Raw genomic sequence first — 12,259 nt, 5'->3', positions numbered from 1 at the left:
ATGGATGATTCTATCAGATGTTTTTTCTCCAAGCATTGATTAAAAAATTCAGTCTCCTTCCTTCCATAGCTTTGCTATCTGCAATGCATGGTGTTCCAGGTTTCCTAGGAACTATTTCCACTCCAGTTATCCAGAAGGACAAAGAAACATGGAGGATCTCAAGAGGAAGATTTTTGTGAGATAGGCTTGGAAATGGTACATATTGCTTCTGCTTTTCAAGTGGTGGTTAGAACGTTCCAATGGTTAGAATCTAGTTGCATGGTCACACTAAGTACAGTGTAGCCTGGGGGTGCAGTCAACTCTGCTTGAGAAGAGAAGGAAATAAGTTTGAAGAACAGTTAGTATTGTCTGACATGATATATGGGAAAGGCATAGACTACTAATGAAAACCTAGGAGATGCATAATAAACATAAACATTCTTTCCTGTTTGCTCCCCTGGGTTCCTTCAAGCCTTACATAAATACCAAAAAGAGTTTTATCTTCTGGGGATCAGACACATGACATTTAAGATGGAATATATAAATCTTGGTGCCATGAAAAAATTCTTAGTTTATAGGTGTTCTTTCCTGAAAATTCTTGATATTCACACAGCAACTTGCTTAGCGCAATGATCTTGGTTCTTTGACTATCAGAACGAGATGTAATATTACAGGCATTCACTAAATGTTTTGTTGAATGCCTCACTGAATAAATGTACCTCTCTGATTTTGTAAAGTATTATGACTGAAAAAGGATTGGGTCCTTTTGTAATGCATGCACTGAAACATGAGGAAATATATTGGCTCTCTAGAGATGATTGCTTTGCCATCCAAGAACTGATATTTGACTTTTATAAACCATGGGAAATGTTGGTATTTCAACATGAACTTAAAGAATTTTGCACAAACTTTCAATTTTATTTTCATTGTTATTGAGTAAACCCCTTAAACTTACACTTTCATGACATGGATACGTGTGAAAGCTACTGATGATTTCTTGAAATCAGGATTGTAGGAGTTTTTGCAAACATAGAAAGATGGCTTTGATTTTCAGTTTTTCTTTACTTCCACTCAGGTAGTTGACCTTACCAACTTATATTACATGTTTAGGCCTCAATTATTTCATCCATAACACAGGATAAGCATAAACCTAGGGTATGTTTATAGTGCGTTTTAAATGAGGTATAATTAGGAAAATAAAGAATGCATTTTCTGGTATATGATAAATGCTCAGTAAATGGCAACTTTTTAATTAATATTAATAACAATGGTGGTACGAATGATAATGGGGATAATGATAATAATTTTAATAGAATAATAAACTATTACCAGGGAAAGATATATTTTTCTGAGACACACTATAAAAATGAAATAGGAATGATGTTTAAACATCTTTTCTGCTTAAAGCCACCATCCCTAGAGAGCACATAGGGTGAGTTGCTTCCCGTAATGCCCAGAGTGAGCTTTTGTTCTTACCTGAGTGTTTTGACATTGCGTAATTGTATAGTAAACAGATTATGTCACATGCTTGGCTTGTACTTCTTAATAATTTTGAAAAGCCACTAGAGGGTGCTACTTTGTTAGGAAAATAAAAGCACCTCCCAACAGTAGCATTCAGTCTGCAGCGGCCACGTCTGATGTTAGGGGCCAGAACTGAGCTCTCTGCTGTGAGTATCCGGATACAATTTATTCATTTATCGTTTGTGTCGGAAGTAAATAGCAATAGTTTCGGTAAGCCACAAAAGTTGATTCAGATAAAATATTAGTCTTTTCTTTAAGTAAAGCTTTATGCCAATTCTGTATGGTAAAACTGTGAATATTTCTTACCAAACAAAATAGGGAGGCTGTATGACTTTTTTGTGAGAGATAAGCTGGCTTTAATATGTGTGTTGTGCTTTGATTAGGCATCTGTTGCTTTAAGTTTGGTAGAATGATTTTCTTCTGTCCTTGGTAGTTTTTATTATGAGGATTGGTGAAGATCTTCTTGTATTATTTTTGCCCTCTGACAAATAATATTTCAGGGATCCAAAGGTCGCAAATATATTCAGGTGGGTGAGGTGCCCAGAAGCTAAGTGCGCGACCTCCATTTCCAGTACTCTGGGTTGAAAGTTAATGTCATGTTGGTGACAGGTTGTAAGGAGTGTCAGCTTCAATTATGAATACCAGCCTTAGTCTATAGTTCATATCCAGCAGCAAGTGCATCTTTTGTGGAGTCAGTTATCTAAGGACAAAACACAGTCAGCACAGGGTTTAGTCAGAAGATTTCTGCAGATTAACTATTGTCCTTTTAGCCAGCCATGAGGTTATGATAGAGATGGAAGAAGATTGTCAGTCATTGGATGAGAGGAAGAAATAGAGGAGGAGACCTAAAATAATTCTATTTCTCAAATACAAGTGAACTATACAAAAATTGGGGGGTTTCAGTGTATACATTCTTGATCCCCGATAGAAGAGTTATCTTTCTGAGGGGTATTTTCCTACTACTTATTACTTCTGAAATAGGAGTGGAAAGAAGGGTTTTTGATTTGACTTGCATAAGTGAAAGGAACAACTAAAAACTTTCAGACAAAATTATCCAGAAGAGCCCAGCTCATCAGGTCTTCTGAGCTCCTCTTAGTCAAGGAAACTATTCAACAGTCTGGGCTGGACTTGATTAAACAAAACATAGGGAACTGGCTCATGGTGTGTGTGTGTGTGTGTGTGTGTGTGTGTGTGCGCGCGCGCGCGTGCATGCACTCTGCACACATACTCTTCGTTATGACTTCAACAGGTTATATCAGTCAAGAGCTCAGTCTTATCCCATTTTAATTTATTGTGTTAATGCAGCTTCTTTAGCTTGTTTACATCTTATGTTGGGTTAGATAGTTATCGGTGGCAGTGGGGGAGAAGTCAGGAGGCTCTGATTATTATTCACCATTGAGATACTTTCAGTCCCATAGTTCAAACCCTGTACAAAGAATTTGAGACTGGGAACAATTGGATGGCACTAAAATATGAAAAAAAATTGTTTTTGTCTTCTTCATTAACGTAGATCATGTCTTTTCACTCAAGTTTATTTGAAGATAGGAATAAAATGGAATGGGATTATCTCAGTGTTCATATTCGAAGAGTAAGGAAACTCTAATGTACCTTTCTCTGGATATCAGAAAGGTAATTGTCAAGTCTGGGCTGAGTTTTTACTCAGAAAAATATCTTCGTTTTAATTTTCCAGCTGTATGAACGCATGGATTACAGGAAATAGTGTTCAATTAGAAGGAAGCTGGTTTGAAGCCCTCTGATTCTGATGTGCCATTTCTAGTTGTGACTAATGGCTGTACATTGAATAAACCATGGACATAACTAAGCTTTGCTGGATTTTTGTTTTGTTTTGTTTTTGACTTTTTTTTTTTTTTGTAAGAAAGAATAGCGTTGACTAAGTTTATATCAGAGGATTGTTAGGAGCAACATATAAAAAAATACCATAAAACTATAAAGGCCAATAGAACTGTTGCCATGGTCTGTGACAATATGGTCATCAAAATTGGTTTTACTAAATTAATTGAACACTATTAGAAAAATACCCTGCTTGTTTTCCCATTCTTTGGGTCTTTCTTTTCTTTTCTTTCTTTCTCTTTCTTTCTTTCTTTCTTTCTTTCTTTCTTTCTTTCTTCTTTTTCTTTCTTTCTTTCTTTCTTTCATTTTTTTTGCATTCCAGCTTCTTTTCTATCCATTGGCTATCTTGCAGATAACCATATCTATGTTTCAGCCTGACAGCAGATGCTAAAGGTGTGATGATGAGGGAAGTAGAATAGGTAATTTATCTTCTCATGTCATATACAAGCGTCACTGCCAACACCCCACAGTTGTGCTTTTGCTTTTGCTTGCTTCATAACTTTTTATGTGCCCCAACTCCTGGTTTAAGGCACATTGAATTCTTGGTCTCTTAAACTTAGATGCTCAAATAATTCCATGGGATCCCTTTTACAGACTTAAAACCAGAGTGGATGTGAAATTGGAAATACTGTCCTTGAAACTCTTATTTTACACTCAGATTTTCTCATTTGAGAACTTAAGGGGACTAAGGTTTTTCAGTAGCTTCCACTGGTATAACTCTGTGGCTCTGAAACTCTGGAGGTAGCCATCCCTTTATTACTCACCGGACTGACTATTGTCAGGGAGCCCCATTGTTTTTCCTTGTACATCCTTAAAGAAGCCCAATAAATGACAGCCTTGGTTTCCATACCTCAGATAATAGTATATCTATATCTATATCTATGCACGGATACTTCAATCTGACCCATATGTATGGGGTAAGATAGACAGACATCAAAGAGGTCAAAATACTGCTTTAACCTTAGGACTGATAAAATTACTATTGGAGAATATGACTTGGGGAAGTGGTGACAGTAGTCCCTTAATACCAAACTCCACCTAAAGGCAGGGTGGAGAGCACATACTCTATCAGTACAGCTGGCTCCCTTGAGGATGTGGGGAAAGCGGCTGAGTGACAGCTGGCTAGTTCCTCCCCCAAACTCATCAATCAGCTGACTCTAACTTTCTGGGCAAGAAACCTTAGAAAAACCCCATTAAGTTTTTCCTAGGGGAGGAGTGAATGTCCCCACCCCCCAAAACTCAAAATACTCTTCAGGGATCTTACCTTATGGAACTTAACTATCAAGCCTGCAGAAGCAGGATCTGTACTTTTGTCCTGCAGGAGAAAATCTACAGTCTACCAACACAGCCTGCTCTGTGAGGCTGTTGCCCTCACTGGTCTCTGACTTTCTGTGAATCTGCTTGGGACACTGGTAAGAGGGACATCTTATTCCCCTAGCAGGGTCTAAGAAGGTCAGTCTGTACTAAAGCTAAACAGTCTCTCTCCCCTTTCTATTCCCAATCCAAATTGTTACCCACATGTCCAGGCTTATTAGAGATTTTGCAATGATATCAAATGACCACGTGGAGCTATTCCAATAATAATATGCCAAGAAAACTAGACATCCTAAATTTAAATATAAATCTCTGCCCATTTTAAAATTCCTCATCAAAAATCAAGGTTCAAATTTAAACTGTAGAAATGAATTAAAACCCAGAACCAAATTATTTTACCTTGGTGGTTTCAAAGAAATCAGTGAAAAAAAAAATAATCATCCTTGCCAATTTCTGATTCTCATCAACTTCAACAAAGATTTCTTGATGGCTGGAGAGGATGGGTTTCCTTTAGCAGCTGCAGCCTGGATTATTTCTCATGGAATGGGTGTAGTTCCTTTATAAATTCAGAAACTGCATTAATTCATCGCCAAGTTTCTGATGTACCTATTTTTTTTTAAAAAGGGGCTCATGAGATTATTACAACACTGGCCCCATTCCCACCAAATTTAGAAAAAAAAATAATCTCTAGCCCTTAGATGAATTTTTCCAGGGAAAATTGTGTTCTCCAGACTCAGTATCTAGTGATGTTAAAGATTCTAGAAGAGGCTCAATGAGATCTGAGAACAGGGTAGACTGTTTCTTGATTTTAATCTGATCAGGATGCCATTCCATCTGGGCCAGGTTTCTAGACTGCGTGACTTGGAAACTTGAATTCAATTGGGAGAATTCATGTATAAAATATATTACCTTTGGCCCTTGAGAATTACTGGATCTTGAGAGAAAATCCATCTGTGAACTATTTGCTACTCTTGGAAAGGATATTTGAGACATGCTGGGCAAGCTACAGAATTTGCAAGCGTTTCTACATTCTTATTTGGCATGCCATTGGGCCTTCCATTTGGGGGCATCCTAATGGTGATTTTGTGTGGATTTTTGTCTAGTGACAGGTCACCACTCTCTGTGCAAAGGTGGGTGATTCCATTGATCTTGCTATGAAATTGCTTAGCGCTAAGGACTCTCACCTAGAGAAAGTTTCTTTCTGTTCTTCATCCTTATTCCAGCTGGCGAAACATCTTCAGCAGATTTCTGAACTCACTCTTTGCTTTCTATTTCTTGAAGCTTGTATCTTTGGAGGGGTTTTGTGAGGACAGGTGTCTTTTTGTGTTCTTCAAGAAAATGTTATGTGGCACAAAAAATTTAAAGTTAAGCCCTCAAACACATGTGCTTCAAAAGCACTCATAGGGATCCCTGGGTGGCGCAGCGGTTTGGCGCCTGCCTTTGGCCCAGGGCACGATCCTGGAGACCCGGGATCGAATCCCACATCAGGCTCCCGGTGCATGGAGCCTGCTTCTCCCTCCGCCTGTGTCTCTGCCTCTCTCTCTCTCTCTGTGACTATCATAAATAAATTAAAAAAAAAAATTAAAAAAAAAAACAAAAGCACTCATAAAACGTAGACACTGTGCACTTAAAGACAATGCCTACATATATGGTTGGGAAACATAGTAACATCAACAAAAACTGTTTGACCTGTTGTCCACACACACTAGGTGGTTCAAGGTCATGCTATAGCAGCTAGCTTCTGGAGGTATGTGTGGCCCATGGGGTTTTATTTAAGGCCTGGGGAGCCCTGACTATGTAAAAAGAGCCTTTCACAGTATAAAAATAGCCACACACCTGTGGACAAGCCACCAAAAGCTTCAGTTTCCCACCAAATGCAAAATCCCATAGTGACTGATCTCTTTAAAGTCCAAAATCCAGAGCTGCTACTCAGGCTACACTGATTATAAGCACACCACACAACTGTGAAAACCACTTGCATGGTGCAACCACAAAAATCAACAACTGACACAGTCTGATCCCACCCAGTGCCTCAAGGTTCAATGTTATTTTTACTCTCTAAACTGCATACCATGCAATATTCTATTTCTGAATATTCTGGGTATAGGACACCATATCCTAACCCTCCCTTGATATGAACTTCCAAACTGTGGGCAGAGGCAGAGTCTGCCCTCTAAACCATGGGATTTGGAGTAACAGAAGTGAATGCCTATGCTCTGTAGTCAGCTGGGTCACAAGGGAGAGGCAGGCAGAAGGAGCTGAGCCACTCCTATCCAATTCTTTTCTGGAACTCACTAATCAGGTAACTTATTCTGCTTCATGCACAAGAAGCTGTAGGTATTTTGGACAAGTCTCTCCTCATGGAAAGCAGGAGAGGAGAAAGGTTCTATTCCCCCTTAACAGGACTTGATTGGATTACTCCCCTGTGGCCTCCTTTGATAGCGTGTTCTTGAAACTAGTTTCACTCTCCAGAATGAAAAACCCAAACCAAACAAACACAAAAGACTAAGTAATTGAGAAGCTCAACAGTTGAATGGCTCAACTGATGCCTCATCAATTTCAATTCTGCTGCAGAAGGTTTCTGCAGGTGCTTTACATATGTTAGCTGTAACTGATCTCTTCAAATACTCAATGTAACACATTTCTGGAACTGCTTGGTTAAGTCTGGTTTTCCAAAAGTAGGTTGGAAAGATTTCAAGTAACACAAATGGAAAAAAAAATGGAATGAATAGGAAAATGATTCACAGTACACATTGATATAGGGAGATGTAATTATATTAAGTTAAATGAGGTAATAGTTGTGAAAGCTTTTGGCAGACTTGAGATATATACCATATGAAGATAAAATTTTAGCTATTACACTCTGCCTAAATGGATTGCAATTTGGAGTCTACTGTGCCTATCATAAGAATTTTGGTAGGTACTTTAAAATCTAGTTCCATTCTCTCTTAAAGGCGCAGGAGCCTTGAAGGGGTAAATGATCCAAATCTTAAAGAGTTTATGGTTACCAAATTAATGAATAGGCAAGTGGGACCAGAAGATAATTTGGTTCTCTTAATGGTTGGTGCCAGAAGCTCATGCTTGCCTAGTTTCAGGTGAAATGAAAGCCACCAGTGCACGAGACCTCACAAAGATGAAAACCTGGTTATAAAAACATGTTAGTAACATCAACTCCAGATATGAAGAAAAAAAGATATGTACATTTTGGAACCTGAAAGGAATTAACCCCCCTCTTTTATTTGCTTTTTTCCCTATAATGTAAGGAAATTATTTGATTAGTAATAGCTTCTTAAAAAATGATAAAACAATATTACAAAAGGTCCTTATCTATGTCCTTCTTTTACACATATTAGTTATACATAGAGATTTTATCCAGAGGACTAATTAACACCTATCATTTTGTCATTTCATGTGAAAGTTTGGTTCAGTGATGCATTATCTAATGTCCAATGAAATACTTTCAATAGAAAAAAATTCTTTATAGAACTTTCAATGTACACTAACTTCTGCTATTGAGGAGCTTGTTTTGAAAACATGAAATTGTTCCAAGACAAGTGACATATTAGGGAACTTTAAATGTTTCATGATACAAATTTTGTCTTTGCTTCTGCACAGTTTTGTTTGTTAGAAACACTAGGTGAAAGCAGTCAGCTGCAGCCAGCCAAACCCAGATGCACAGGAATTCATGCAAGCGCACACATACACCACCCTCCCTCCAACTATCTGTTACCTTGTTCCCCATGTGTAACATAAGCCACACCTACCCATGTCTGGGGTTGGAGCTTTCAGATCTATTTCAGATAATCCTTCCATCATTTCACAACACACAAGCTGCAACCCTTCTGCAAACTTCAGGTCTGTTTCAAGGTAAAGTGCTGTATTTATTGCATATTTATGTATTTCATAACCATTTCACATGTATTAAACTGTGCTACCATATTTTATTAGGATCCTACCTTCTTAAAAAACATGTCACTGATGAAATCTCTGAGTGTTGTGTCCCTAACTCTACTTTTTCATAAGCTCTATAGTTTTTATTGTGTGATTTTGCATAGCATGGACATTTTAAGGAATGCAAATGTTGTGTTCCAGCAGAAATGACTAGATTTAAAATTCAGTTTTTCATTTTTATTTATATTTTGGAGCACCAAGTAATATAATTCTGTATTTCTCGTCCTTCCCCCCACCTCCCAAACTTTTTTTTACAGTGCTGTTAGTTTATTGCAAGATTGCTGTTTGCTGGCTAGTTTCTGTGGGAAGCAAGCCAGTTTGGATTTACATGGACTGTGAACAATTTCTTGCAGATATATACCTTTGAAACCAGACAGAAACCTACAGTTGTCTTTAGCCTCAGAGATATTGATTGATGGCAGTCATGCATCCTTGTTTTTCCATGCTCTGAATTTGAGAGGAAGTTTGGCAGTCAAAACCTTCCATATATGATATTTGATAAATATATAGATGAAATGTACATAAGGAAAAAACATTTTCCCCATGATTTTGTTTTTGTTTTGTGCATCCATCTCAGGCCAGGTGACTAATATGTATCTGGTATATGCCTTTACTATAATATTTATTGTTGTATTTGTCTTTAGAAGCCTCTTGTTTTAAACTTTATTGAGGTGTAATTGACAAATAAATTATAAGATATTTAAAGTCTATACTTTTATATATGTATATATTGTAAAAGGATTCCTCCCATCTAGTTTTTTTTTATTTTATTTATTTATTTTTTTTAATTTTTATTTATTTATGATAGTCACAGAGAGAAAGGGAGGCAGAGACATAGGCAGAGGGAGAAGCAGGCTCCATGCACCGGGAGCCTGATGTGGGATTCGATCCCGGGTCTCCAGGATCGCGCCCTGGGCCAAAGGCAAGCGCCAAACCACTGCGCCACCCAGGGATCCCCCTCCCATCTAGTTAATTAGTACATCCATCACCTCAGATACTTATCTTTTTTTTTTAGAAACTCCTTTATTTTTGTATACCTCTTATCCCATTCATCATGTGCCATACCCTATGCACAACCACAGTGCATAAAACATAAATTATAGAACAAAATGTTCAATGATGTGAGGGAAATATACTACTTGTTCATAAAAGCTGGAAAGAGATATTAATAGTTACTAACTTCCTTCTGTGTTCCAGGAAGTTGGCTACCTTGTTCACTGATAATATATCTTATCTCGTCATCACACTATCTCTTATAGTTTATACTTGTTTATACTTTTTTTTTGTTTTGAGAAAGAGCTCATGCACACGTTGACAGGGGAGGGGCAGAGGGAGAGAGAGAGAGAATCCTAAGCAGGCTCCACAACCCGTTCAGAGTTGATTTGGGGCTCAGTTTCAGGACACTGAGATCATGATCTGAGTTGAAATCAAGAATTGGGCGCTTAACCCACTGAGCCACCCAGGTGCCCCTTTTGCTCACTATTTTAACAGAGGAAGAAACTGAAGCTCATGGAAGGTCATTAGCTGTTCCATATTGAGTGGTGTTAGAGTCAGGCATCAGTTTGGGTTCTCTGTTGTGTGAACACAAAGATGAGATTCGACTTGCAAGAGGTTTATTGAGGGAACTGCTATGACAGATAAAGGGAGGGAGCAGGAGGATCTTCAGATGATGATACCAGTCTGACATGCGGGAAAGGAGAGAAAAGGAAGGCGGTCTTGGTAAGAAAAGCCTTAAAATGCATGGAGTTTTGAGAAAGTCTCATCCAGGTCAGTGAGTCAGGGCATCCCAGAACCAAAGATGCCCATTAGAAGAGTCTGGCGTTGGGGACAAATGGTTCTGGTATTCTTGCCATATTCCACCACTGGCTGGGAGCAACCTAAAGGAAGCATGGACACCGTGAGCTCCAAAGGTGTGGGCAGCGAGAAGCTGCCAGTCAACTGTGATACTGAGTGGATTCTCTGCAGGGAGACCTGAGTAGTGCACTGCAATGGCCGGCCCATCATCATAATTCAAGACAAGGTCTGCTTGAGTCCAATTTCTCTACAGGGTGTCAGGAATCGTTTCTCACCAATTGAAATAACACCCTTAATCATCTCCAAATAATGTAACCTCAGTACCATGTAGGAGGTTGATAAGCAGACGCCGCTTCAGGACAGGTTTCTAAGTTGCCTGGCTTTCACCAGCCTGCTTCATCCAAGTTTCTTCTAAAGAGAAATTTTGGAGCTGCCACTTAAAAGCTGAGGACAGAGAAGCAGTTTTCTAAAGCAATGGTTCTTAATCATGGTGGCACTTTAGAGTCAAGGAGAGGAGATGGTTAACATTTCCTATGGCCTGTCTGCACCTCCAACAATGAAATCAGAATCACTTGGTGGATCCTAGGCATCAGTAGTTTTTAAAGATTCCCAGGTGATTTCAATGTGCATCCAAAGTTAAAAGCTACACTGTAAAGGATATTCACCTTACGCAAAAGATATATACATATATATGTATATATATAAAGAAAATATGTCTTTGAACATTTTTCTAAGTACCCAATCTCTCTACCAGTACCACGCATACCTACCTACTCCAGGGGCTACCTAATTAGTTCAAGAATGTTCTCAGAGACCATCAAGCTGAAATACATATATATATATATATATAACAAAGTTGGCCTCCAACATATGTGGAATTAGCTACATCTCTTGTTTCCAGAGTTTCCTTGTAAAGGTTTGGCTTTTTTTCTGGCTTGCTTGGGCATGGCTTGTCTCCAACCTCTGTGAAAATACATATTCCTGCATTTAACAATAGATTGGAAACAAACAATGATGGCACAACAAGTGTAAAGATTAGGAACTAGAACTTAAATTTTGTCACTCTTATGTGATGATTTGGAGGTTTTATTTGTGTTTAACGTTTAAACGCTAAACTAGTGTGGTGTGAGAGATGTGATATTTTTGTTTGGCAAGTGCAAATTTTAGTTCTTACATGACATATTTTATTGAATTCAAATAATGTCTTTTAAATTGAATTTGCTCTTTTTGTATTTGTAATTTACTTTAAAACTAAAAACTAATCAAGAAAATAAAACATTGCATCAGTGTGATTTAGTAGGTGTAGACATTTTAGTTTTATTAAAATTCACTTACACTGGCATGATTATATATTCACAAAATTTAATAAAAAGAAAAGTTGGCTGTCTTTTTATCTTTTCTGGCCGTTACTCATTCTATTTCACGATTATTACTGAAAATAATTTTGTTATATAAAGTAGGGGAAATGCTCTCGTCTCAGTGCCAAATAATCCAGATGTGACACTGCTCCTACTGCTTTTGCAAAGCTCTTGCAAGTCACTGCAATAGGACTCAGACTTTTTCCTTCATCATGTCTGTTTTCCCTCTTTCTCTGTTCTTCCCTCCTCCCTTGCTTGCTCCTAGCATCCAGTCTCCTAAAGCAGGAAATGTCTCCTAGAAAATGTAGAAAGAAGTCACTAATTATATTTACAGTTCTGGTTTTTTGTGTTGTCAAAGAGGCTTAAAGTAATCCTTCCTCAGACCTGGTCAAGGATTAGCTGAGAAAGCCTGAAGAGATCAGTGAGATTGATTTGTTCAGTATAGGGGAAGTGTGATGAGTATTCTACTGAGAAAGATAATCTGATTTAGG

General features: G+C 38.1%; 1 protein-coding gene across 2 annotated transcripts in view; it reads left to right on the top strand.

The window, feature by feature from the left end:
- The first annotated feature begins 1,595 nt into the window (after positions 1-1,595).
- Positions 1,596-12,259, top strand: part of ARHGAP24 (Rho GTPase activating protein 24) — a 735,186-nt gene continuing 724,522 nt past the window's right edge. For both annotated transcript variants that reach the window (XM_072755700.1, XM_072755701.1), the window contains exon 1: positions 1,596-1,646. The gene's annotated coding sequence lies outside the window, so the exon portion shown is untranslated. The remainder of the gene's footprint in view (positions 1,647-12,259) is intronic.

This window comes from Vulpes vulpes, chromosome 4, assembly GCF_048418805.1.
Source record: "Vulpes vulpes isolate BD-2025 chromosome 4, VulVul3, whole genome shotgun sequence".
Taxonomy (NCBI): Eukaryota; Metazoa; Chordata; class Mammalia; order Carnivora; family Canidae; genus Vulpes; species Vulpes vulpes.
Note: the sequence above shows the minus strand (reverse complement) of the source record. Positions and strands in the feature narration are given on the sequence as shown.